The sequence below is a fragment of the Zingiber officinale genome, chromosome 1A (genome assembly GCF_018446385.1).
Source record: "Zingiber officinale cultivar Zhangliang chromosome 1A, Zo_v1.1, whole genome shotgun sequence".
Lineage (NCBI taxonomy): Eukaryota > Viridiplantae > Streptophyta > Magnoliopsida > Zingiberales > Zingiberaceae > Zingiber > Zingiber officinale.
Genome location: NC_055987.1, coordinates 51013459 through 51024655, shown reverse-complemented (window position 1 = coordinate 51024655; position 11197 = coordinate 51013459). Strand labels below are relative to the sequence as shown.

The following is an 11197-nucleotide window of genomic DNA, read 5'->3' as shown; positions in this document are numbered from 1 at the left end:
TTGTAAAAATCCTAGCTCATTGGGGAGCATAGGTGTAGGGGGAGCCTTGTGATAGGTCCCAATACTTGCATTCGGCGGTTGCCAAGTGTGTAGCCTTGGCAACGTAAGTCCATTCGGCATTATAAGTCCAAGTGTGTAGCCTTGGCATCGTAAGTCCATTCGGCGGAGTAAGTCCAAGTGTGTAGCCTTGACATCGTAAGTCCATTGTATTAGCATGTTTATTTGCTATTTGTTTTCCCTAACTTAAACGTATTGCCAAACACCAAAAAGGGGGAGATTGTTGGAGCAATCCCAATGGTCCGTGGGACCATGTGTTTTGGTGTTTGGGCAAAGGGTTTAAGTTAGGTTCACCCTTGTATTTAATATGTGTACTTGAGTTGTGCAGGACTGCAGGTGACACATATGACTCAGCTTGATGGCTTCAGGTCCGATGAAGGATGGCATTGAGGACAAGCCGCGGGCTTGAATGCATCTGAGGGATCGTGGACAAGGCAGCAAGGACAAAGGCCGAGGGAAGCGACTTCGAGGCATACGCGAAGGATGGCATTGGAGACAAGCCGCGGGCTTGGATGCATCCGAGGGACGAGAGCCAAAGGAAGTAGGCTTGAAGGCAAGAGGTCAAGGCTGCAAAGAAGAGTCAAGTGAGTCGTGAGGGTCCGAGTGCGAGTGAAATGTACTCGGGATGGGAAACCCTAAGTTTAGTTGTACCAGTCGGCATCTTGGATCACCGATCGGTGGTGAGCATGTACATTCGCGTCGAAATGGTTGATCGATCGGTCTGGTCATGGGACCGATCGGTGATAGATAGCCGTTGAGTGTCGTTGGGTGGCACCGGTCGGTGCATGGACGATCGGTAACGCAAATCAGGTTCTGATTTGTTCCAAGCTCTATAAGAAGGAGCTTGGTATGGCCGGCCAAGGCGACAAAATTAGACTTGGTTAAGGTCTAATTAGTAGTCTACAAGTGCTCAAGTGTTTGTGGAATCCAAGAGGTCTTGGTGTGTTGTGGTGAGGTTTCTCCACCCACAAGGAGTGACTTGTGATAGCCGGAGTTTCCGGGGGCTAATCCACCGAAGGATCGGGATCGTCCACCTTACGGACAGCCGTGGAGTAGGAGCATCATCTCCGAACCACGTTAAACGAACGTGTATTGGTTTGCTAGTTCTTTTCTTTCTTTAGCTTTCGTATTCATTGCTTTAGTATTTGTATTTCCGCTGCGCAAGCTAACAATAGTGTAGGAAGCTAACGATTTGGGGGTGTCGTCTATCCAACCCCCCTTCAAGCCGGCCACCGATCCTCCAACAAATAATAACATGCAGTGCATAATAAATAAACAAACAACATGTAACAGATCATGTAGTGACCAACCGAATCAAAAGGATAACACAATCATTGCTATATGTTAAACACTTTATTATGCATATCAAAAGACATAAGTCAAAGTACCCGCCTCCAATAAGAAAGATCGTATCCGAATAAATCCTCGTCGAGACACCGTCTCGAATCAAAGTCCTGTAACACATGGTATCCAAATTTAGCTAAATACATATAAATAAATAAGCTAAATCAAATCCTCAAGAAGCTAATATAAACTCAGATCCAATTATAAACCCTAATTGAATCATTTAACTCCTCAATCGTTTCTAATCCATTCGAATTAGGACTTGTAATAAACATGGTTAATCATAGCATCTTACCCGATTTAGTCCTAATTCGACACATATATCAACCAATCAAATAATCCAAATTTATTTTGATCTACATCCAAAACCAGTTACATACTCCTTACCTCAATTCACAATCAAGTGACCGCTGGTGGGATACGGCCCGAGGGCGTCACCGCCGAAGCGGGATCATCGGAACTGTGGATCACTCAAAATCAATGTTGTCCGAAGCTAAAAATGATCCAACTAGCATGACATATGATACGAACAGTACATACCCAAATCTGCCGTACCTACAATAGTGCCAATCGTTTTCCCTCAGCCGCTGATAACTGATCCCTAAATCAAAATACCCAAAAATCAGCACTTGCCGTAATCCAAGAGGTTCAAGTGCTACTGATTGAATCTGTAACCCAACCTCAACTCGGAAGAGTACTACAATCAGTGATCTAATACATAGGAACAACAAAGACAAGCTGCTCACCTCACCACTGTCTAGTTTGAATCCGGCAGAACAAGAAAATCTAGGGCACAACACAGAGGAACAACACGGTGACCGGCAACAAGGTTGAGGAGTGCAAAGCAGTGGCCGGAAGATGAAGGGAAATCGGCTGTCGGCAAGGGATCTGCATCCCTTGTGCTCGCACGGCCGGAGGAGGAAGGAAATCTTCGGCCGGCGCCCAGGAACCAGACCTAGGGTTCAGATGCTCGATTTCCGACGGCCCCTGGTGTCCGCAAAGAGATGGAAGCAGGCTCGGTCGGCGGTCGCTCGATGAAGAATGGCTCGAGTTGGCGTCGGGCAGAGGAGAGGAAATCGATCGGCCTCGGGAAGAAGAGGAATAGGTGGTCGGCGCCGAGAGGAAGGAGAAGAGGTGGGATCGGCGTCGGGAGAAAAGAGAAGAGAAGGAAACCGCAGCCGAGCGGTTAGGGCTTTTCGGCGCCGGGGTCGAGAATGAGGGAGAAGAGAGGCGCGGGTGAGGGCACGGGGAAGAAAGGCATCGGGTGCGCGAGGGGAAGAAACGGAGAGGAAATAAAGAAAAAGAAAAAGAAAAGGAAAAGGAAAAGAAAAGAAATCTTTTCCTCATTAAAACAGGGTAACCTAAACAGGGCTTTCCCGGACCCTGTTTTTGTCCCCGTTAACTTGTCCATACGAGCTCCGAAAAATTCCCGAAAAATGTCCAAAAATTCCGGAAAATCCCCTTATTAAAAATCGTCATTTTTTCCGGTATTTTACATTCTCCCCCACTAATAAAAATTTGATCCCCAAATTTCAGTATCTACCATCAGCAAGTACTAATAACAGATAATAATAATAAATGCTGAACGGTAAATAAACTCACATACCTCAAGTGAAAAGATGGGGATATCGAGCTCGGATAGTATCCTCGAGCTCCCAAGTAGCCTCCTCGTCTGAATGATGCTGTCATCCGACTTTAACCAGCCGGATAGTCTTGTTCCACAACTTACACTCTTTCCGATCCAAAATCCGTACCGGAACCTCCTCATAAGTAATGTCAGGCTGAACTGGAACTGGAATATCAGCCAACACGTGAGCTGGGTCTACTATGTATCTTCTCAGCATAGATACACAAAATATGTCTTGAACACCTGTCCGGAACGGTGGTAGTGTCAGATGGTAAACTACCGCTCCGATCCTCTCCAAGATCTCGAAAGGACCAATGTAACGCGGAGCTAGCTTACCACTGAGGCCAAATCTCTTCACCCCTTTCATGGGTGAAACTCGCAGAAATACATGGTCACAAATGGAGAACTCTAAGAGTCTCCGACTCTGGTCAACATAACTCTACTGGCAGCCTTATGCCTCTAACATCCTCCGTCTGATAATACGGATCAACTCTGCCTCATGTTAAGCTCTATAAGGTCCCAACAACTGGGCCTCACGGATTCTCGTCCTGATCGACGACTGAGCATCTATGGCAATAAGAATACCCTGCTCAGTCTATCCCTGCTCCTCAAGGTCTAACTCGAATAAACCCTGAATCAAATCTGTGACCACAACTCGGTGGCAAGCTAAAGTCCCTCTGGACTTCTGGCTAAGTGCATCGACAACCACATTAGCTTTTCCCAGGTGATAGCTAATGGTACAATCATAATCCTTCAGGAACTCCATCTACCTCCTCGGTCGAAGATTAAGTTCCTTCTGAGTGAAACAGATATTTGAGACTCCGATGGTCAGTGAGAATCTCAATGTAATATCATACAGGTACTGCCGCCAAATCTTCGGGCAAAAATAATAGCAGTCAACTCCAGATCATGAACTAAGTATTTTCTTCTCAGGCTCCCCCAACTATCAAGAAGTATATAAGAATACTCAACCGTGCTGCAACAGAACAGCACCCATACCCTGTAGAAACGTGTCGGTGTAGAGGACAAATCCGTCCTCTCTAGAAAGTAAAAACCAAAAATCGAAGCCGACACTAGTCTTCGCTTCAACTCCTAGAAGCTGATATTGAAATCCTCAGTCTAAATAAACTTCACGCCTTTCATGGTCAGGCGTGTAAGTGACATAGCAATCCGTGAGAAACCCTCAACGTATCTTCGGAAATATCGGCCAAACAAAGGAGGTTACAAGCCTCTTCTATTGACTCCGTCTACTCCCGACGGTAACAATCTCGATCTCATGTGGAACCACGGTATACTTCTATTGGTGACTGTGTGGCTCAAACATCTCACATAAAACAATCCAAACCAGCACTACTGATAATCACATAAAGATGTTCTCGTCGAATCATCTCTAGATCTATGCAAAGGTAGTGTACGTGACTCACCTCGGATCCGTAATAGATCACAACATCGTCCACAAAGATAATGGAAACCTATCCAAACATCCTCGACATACCAGGATCATCGAGTCCCTGAAAACATCTAAGGCACTGTAAGCCTCTATGGCAAAAACTGAGACACATAATGTACGTATCACATACATTCCTATCCATAGGATCTCCAATAATAAATCGAAAAAATCTGATCATCAATAACATAAATCACCAAAGAATAAATCCTCCAGAGTGAGAGCAACGCTCCATCACAGGAAACACCACATATGTGGGAGCAACGCTCTACCACAAGAAATCCTCAACATGTGGGAGCAACACTCCACTACAAATAATCTGAAATATGTATCGCAATAACTATAGGAGCAATGCTCCGCTACCAGCAATCCGTGATATGTGGGAGCAATGCTCCACCACAAAACAATATCCAAGTACCCCAAGGCACCTAACTATCCAGCTAGAGACTGTACAAGATCTCTCTACCACAATTCGCTGTGGTTAGCCTAGGATATAACAACCTAGTAACTAATCAAATCCATCATCAACTCTATCAGCATCCTAGTGGGTCATCCACTGATAGGAAAATTAGTTGATGAATTAATTCAACAAATGACATAATGCAGTCACTCCACATTCTGCATTCAGTATAAGTAGAATCATCCTACTGCTACCAATGTATACACCTAGCACACATGCTCACACAACATATGTATGATCAATAAAATCCTCCAATTATTATACACCAAACATACTCACAACTCAGGTATAATCAGTATGATACCTCCAACAATACATACCGAACACGTGTGCAAAATCAATGTAGGTAAAATCAACAATACACCTCAAACAACGCTCATATGACATATCTTCACCTATGCCAAGAGTATAACCAACATATACTTCCAATAAAGCATACTAAACTCAGGTGCACTCACAAATCAAACATAATCAAAAAGTTACCTCAGATACCACACCAAACACATATGTACATATCACAACTCAGATTAAATCGACAAAATGCTTCCATCAAAACACCACCGATGTACTTATACTACATCTCGGATTTAATCAACAAGCTATCCTCAATAATACCTTCAGATACATACACCGAACTACATATCTATGATCCACCAGGAACCTTCAAACCATATCAGAACATGGATATATATACTACTGGCAAATGGACAGTCTACCATAGGACTCCTACAACACATAACAATCATAATATACATGCAACATAGACATGCAAAATCAGCATACCAGCTCAACCAAAGAGACCAACCTTATGCTACCAATACTCATGGGTTACAGGTATATCTAAACAAAATTCATGCATATGTATCAAGCATGAATACATCAATCAAAAGCAACCCAAAATAAAGCAGTCTAATCATCCAGTAACAACCCTACTCTAGGTTCAAAGGAACTGGTATCGGACAAGAAAGATATACACACCGTGGTATAACATTGTCAGTCAATGTCATACACTACCAAGACTATATCTAATGGGAAAAATTTTATCATCATAAATCCAAATGTACTCTCCCAGTAAACACTAGTAATGATTGTATCCCATAAGTGTTAAGCAATTAACTCTACACTTCCTTACACCAGCGGGGTCACATATCCCCATGCACCCTCTAAGTTATCCCACCAGGTATATACAATCCATGGTCAAAGTCTTCATGAAATAGGGTACATCGATCCTTTATCACCTATCCAAGCCGACAATGATATATGGCTAAATCAGTCATTTCCACGTCAGTACAAAACAAGTACTCAAAGGTGCTCTAGATACATAACTAAACACAAATAACCTAAAGGTTCGAACCTCTAAAAATAGAGTATGACCATCCTCTACTGATCAACCAACAAAACTAAATCATTGATCTACTAACTAATCAAGAATACCTTAATCCTCCACAAGCAACTAAGGTATATCAAACCACAACTACCCAACTCGACAAACATAAATCAGTCTTCTACTGACCGATTTAACAAGAGTAAATCAATATTTACTGACGAAAATTAACTAAGATAAAATGGTATACAACGTTGTCAAATAACTAAATCAGTTCATGGGTCAATTCAACACTAATTACATCAACTCAAACTAGAAAATGTCAACCCACATAATATCATATGTATAAATGTGTATGACCCAAAAGACAAAAGTCAGAATTTAATAACATCAAGACACTCTCATTTTTTTTTATCCTCAAAAATATCAGCCCACATACTATCAGATGAATAAATCTCTACTCCCCATGAGAGCTAATTAGCATTCAAAACATCAAATCATTATTTATCCACATAGTCCAATATCAGAGGAAGCAAATATCAATTTTATCATCCTGTTAACTAACCACAACTAACCAGATTTATTAAAATCTCATAGGCACATTCAACCGTAAACTCTCCAGCACCAAATTTATAATCTGATCACCAACCATAATCATCAAACCTGTGAATATCAACATGACACTCACTATGTCACCATCAACGACAACCCAATATAAATCATCAAAATAGTCATCTACTAATAGATCATCAAAACCAATATCTAATAATAGATCATCAGACGACCACATAACATTTACTCCAATAAATCATTAGAAATCAACATATCACAATATCTGATCTCACAATATCCCTCAACCTCAAACCATTCTCAACAATGATCAAACATGGTAACTCCCCTAATGAACAATTTCCATCGTACCTGGTATCCTAATATCCAAAAGATATGAGTATAAAACTCTCCTGGCTAAGTCAACAAGAATATATAGGTATCATCCACTATCCAACTAACAATAGCAGAGGCTGGTATGTGCCTCCATCTCCTACGAGTAGTAACAGAAGCTAACACTATTGATGGTATGATAAGAAAAATCACCAGAGATTATAATCCTTTATCTCTATTAAGGTCAACCATGCTCAATGGCTAATCCATCACATGTAATATGTGCTACTACAACCAAACAGGTACTACATAAAGAATGCTAATACCTATCATAAACTATAAAATTACACATCATACCTATATGCTGTCTGGAGATGTTCCATCGCTGTCCAGTCCCCAAAATGACCTCGGAATTCCGTATGAGAAAAACAAACACCAGAAATCCATATAAATCCAAAACGGAAGTCCATAACATAATCGAAACGGACAAATCCGTGCAACCGAAAATAACGGCCCACACCAATATGTCTCGCAACTAGGGCTAGTATAAAAATATCCAAAATACCAAAAGCAGGTATCACACCCTGCTCTGATACCAATAAATTGGTATCAGATAAATCTCGAAAATCTAACACACGGAAATCAAACAAATATCGCCAAACTTTGGCGCTCTGATACCATATCAATTGGTATCAGGTTATATCAACAATCCGAAACACGAAAACAAAGATCGTAAAACTTAAGCTCTCAAAAATCCAGAACACATAGCAAGTATCGTATACCTGCTCTGATACCACTAAATTGTCACGCCCCAGAGGAGTCTCTGTCCGAAGAAATTTCGGCAGCATCTCCCCTGTACGGCGGACAATATGAAACTTCCTACATATCACATATACATCAGCCACAGGCGGCTGGAATGATAACAAAAATAAAAAACAAACACCACGCAGTTTATAAAGATATTCAGCCTCTGGCTGTCACAACCACGCAGTTAATAGTAGTAATCAATAACAATAGGACTCTGACTCGAAATCCACCCTACTCCACTACACTCGTAAAGCTCAAATCCAACGAACTTACCTCTTCTGCCGTCCAGGCAGGTACGTAGTAGAATAGAATCCAAAAATCACATCAAGAGTTCATCAAACAAAAATAATCCATACACATTCCATAAATAAAGATCCAAAACCAGAATAAGACAACGTTCTATATGGAAAAAGCCAAAATATCAATAAGACTCAAACCAGCAGAGAACTGGCTCTACGTGCTGATGGGGGGGCCAGCGACTGGAACTGCTCCGGACAGCCTCAACCTGAAAATATCAACAATAAAACAAATAACAGACAACACTAATCATGCGTACAGTCTCCTGAATACGAGAAGGAATAAATGCAACTGAAATGAAATCAGGAGATAACTGTACTAACCGGAATCAAGGTACAAAGGTAATAGGTCGTCAGACCGAAGAAATCATAATCCTGTATGCATGTCAATCAAATGCATCCATACAAATGCAGCATATAAGTGCAGCAATCACAACAATAAAATGCAATAAATGCATATGGTGACCGTGCACTCGGACATCACTGCTCCTGACAGTGACTGAGTGGACGGAATGCTGTCGGAGTACTCCTGTCCTCTGGCCCCAAATCATAAATGGGGGAGCTCAATGCTCTCATCTCCCGGTACACGACGACGGGGAGGAAATCTCTGCCGGCTACCACGCTGAGTCTCCTGACCAACGGAGCCAAACAGAGTCCACTATCTGTCGGCTACCACGCTGAGTCTCCTGACCAACGGAGCCAAACAGAGTCCACTATCTGTCGGCTACCACGCTGCTACCCTAAATGCCAACGGAGCCAAACAGAGCGGAACTGACTGCCGGCTACCACGCTGAGTCCTCAGACCAACGGAGCCAAACAGCAGAACCGCCACACACCAGCCAGATATACAACTAATCCATGGGTGGTGTGTGCAGTACATGTAACTGGCGATGGGCTCAACCAAAGTGAAGCCGACAATCGCACAGCATGCAAACATGATGCATGATACTAAGCATGGCAATCTCATGAATAGCATAGCAAGATCCATACATAAATAAAAGGTGTACCACAAATCAATGTATCAGATGGAAGGTACACAAACAGATAGGGTATCATATAAACCCTAGGTCCTGAACATGATGTATCACATGGTTGGGTCACTACCGAAAGCATGTATGGTCAGGTCAATAATAACATGCAGTGCATAATAAATAAACAAACAACATGTAACAGATCATGTAGTGACCAACCGAATCAAAAGGATAACACAATCATTGCTATATGTTAAACACTTTATTATGCATATCAAAAGACATAAGTCAAAGTACCCGCCTCCAATAAGAAAGATCGTATCCGAATAAATCCTCGTCGAGACACCGTCTCGAATCAAAGTCCTGTAACACATGGTATCCAAATTTAGCTAAATACATATAAATAAATTAGCTAAATCAAATCCTCAAGAAGCTAATATAAACTCAGATCCAATTATAAACCCTAATTGAATCATTTAACTCCTCAATCGTTTCTAATCCATTCGAATTAGGACTTGTAATAAACATGGTTAATCATAGCATCTTACCCGATTTAGTCCTAATTCGACACATATATCAACCAATCAAATAATCCAAATTTATTTTGATCTACATCCAAAACCAGTTACATACTCCTTACCTCAATTCACAATCAAGTGACCGCTGGTGGGATACGGCCCGAGGGCGTCACCGCCGAAGCGGGATCATCGGAACTGTGGATCACTCAAAATCAATGTTGTCCGAAGCTAAAAATGATCCAACTAGCATGACATATGATACGAACAGTACATACCCAAATCTGCCGTACCTACAATAGTGCCAATCGTTTTCCCTCAGCCACTGATAACTGATCCCTAAATCAAAATACCCAAAAATCAGCACTTGCCGTAATCCAAGAGGTTCAAGTGCTACTGATTGAATCTGTAACCCAACCTCAACTCGGAAGAGTACTACAATCAGTGATCTAATACATAGGAACAACAAAGACAAGCTGCTCACCTCACCACTGTCTGGTTTGAATCCGGCAGAACAAGAAAATCTAGGGCACGGCACAGAGGAACAACACGGTGACCGGCAACAAGGCTGAGGAGTGCAAAGCAGTGGCCGGAAGATGAAGGGAAATCGGCTGTCGGCAAGGGATCTGCATCCCTTGTGCTCGCACGGCCGGAGGAGGAAGGAAATCTTCGGCCGGCGCCCAGGAACCAGACCTAGGATTCAGATGCTCGATTTCCGACGCCCCCGGTGTCCACAAAGAGATGGAAGCAGGCTCGGTCGGCGGTCGCTCGATGAAGAATGGCTCGAGTTGGCGTCGGGCAGAGGAGAGGAAATCGATCGGCCTCGGGAAGAAGAGGAATAGGTGGTCGGCGCCGAGAGGAAGGAGAAGAGGTGGGATCGGCGTCGGGAGAAAAGAGAAGAGAAGGAAACCGCAGCCGAGCGGTTAGGGCTTTTCGGCGCCGGGGTCGAGAATGAGGGAGAAGAGAGGCGCGGGTGAGGGCACGGGGAAGAAAGGCATCGGGTGCGCGAGGGGAAGAAACGGAGAGGAAATAAAGAAAAAGAAAAAGAAAAGGAAAAGGAAAAGAAAATAAATCTTTTCCTCATTAAAACAGGGTAACCTAAACAGGGCTTTCCTGGACCCTGTTTTTGTCCCCGTTAACTTGTCCATACGAGCTCCGAAAAATTCCCGAAAAATGTCCAAAAATTTCGGAAAATCCCCTTATTAAAAATCGTCATTTTTTCCGGTATTTTACATGACTAGTGAGAAATGACGAGTAAGCGTACCTGCATAAGGGACAAGACATCCCTTTTTATACTGCAACGAAGGTTCCTGGGTCTGACGGATGTCAGGGAATGTCGGCTGTCAGGATTTGTCTGGCGGTGGTTGACACGTGGCTCTTCATAATAGGCTGGCGACCAAACCGAAGGTGTATTGAGCCCCGACTGTTGGCATATTCCCTGACACCTTGATGATTCCCTCTGACAAG

The 11197-nt window shown here is 42.8% G+C and overlaps 2 long non-coding RNA genes across 2 annotated transcripts; both read right to left on the bottom strand.

Moving 5' to 3' along the window:
- Nucleotides 1-1453: 1453 nt before the first annotated feature.
- On the bottom strand, nt 1454-2154 carry LOC122003514. Its single transcript, XR_006117976.1, has 3 exons — nt 1942-2154; nt 1789-1861; nt 1454-1511 (listed from the first exon to the last, which is right to left on the bottom strand). It is a non-coding gene; the product is annotated as an uncharacterized LOC122003514 (long non-coding RNA).
- Nucleotides 2155-9520: 7366 nt separating this feature from the next.
- Nucleotides 9521-10061, bottom strand: LOC122003495. Its single transcript, XR_006117974.1, has 3 exons — nt 10009-10061; nt 9856-9928; nt 9521-9578 (listed from the first exon to the last, which is right to left on the bottom strand). It is a non-coding gene; the product is annotated as an uncharacterized LOC122003495 (long non-coding RNA).
- Nucleotides 10062-11197: the final 1136 nt, after the last annotated feature.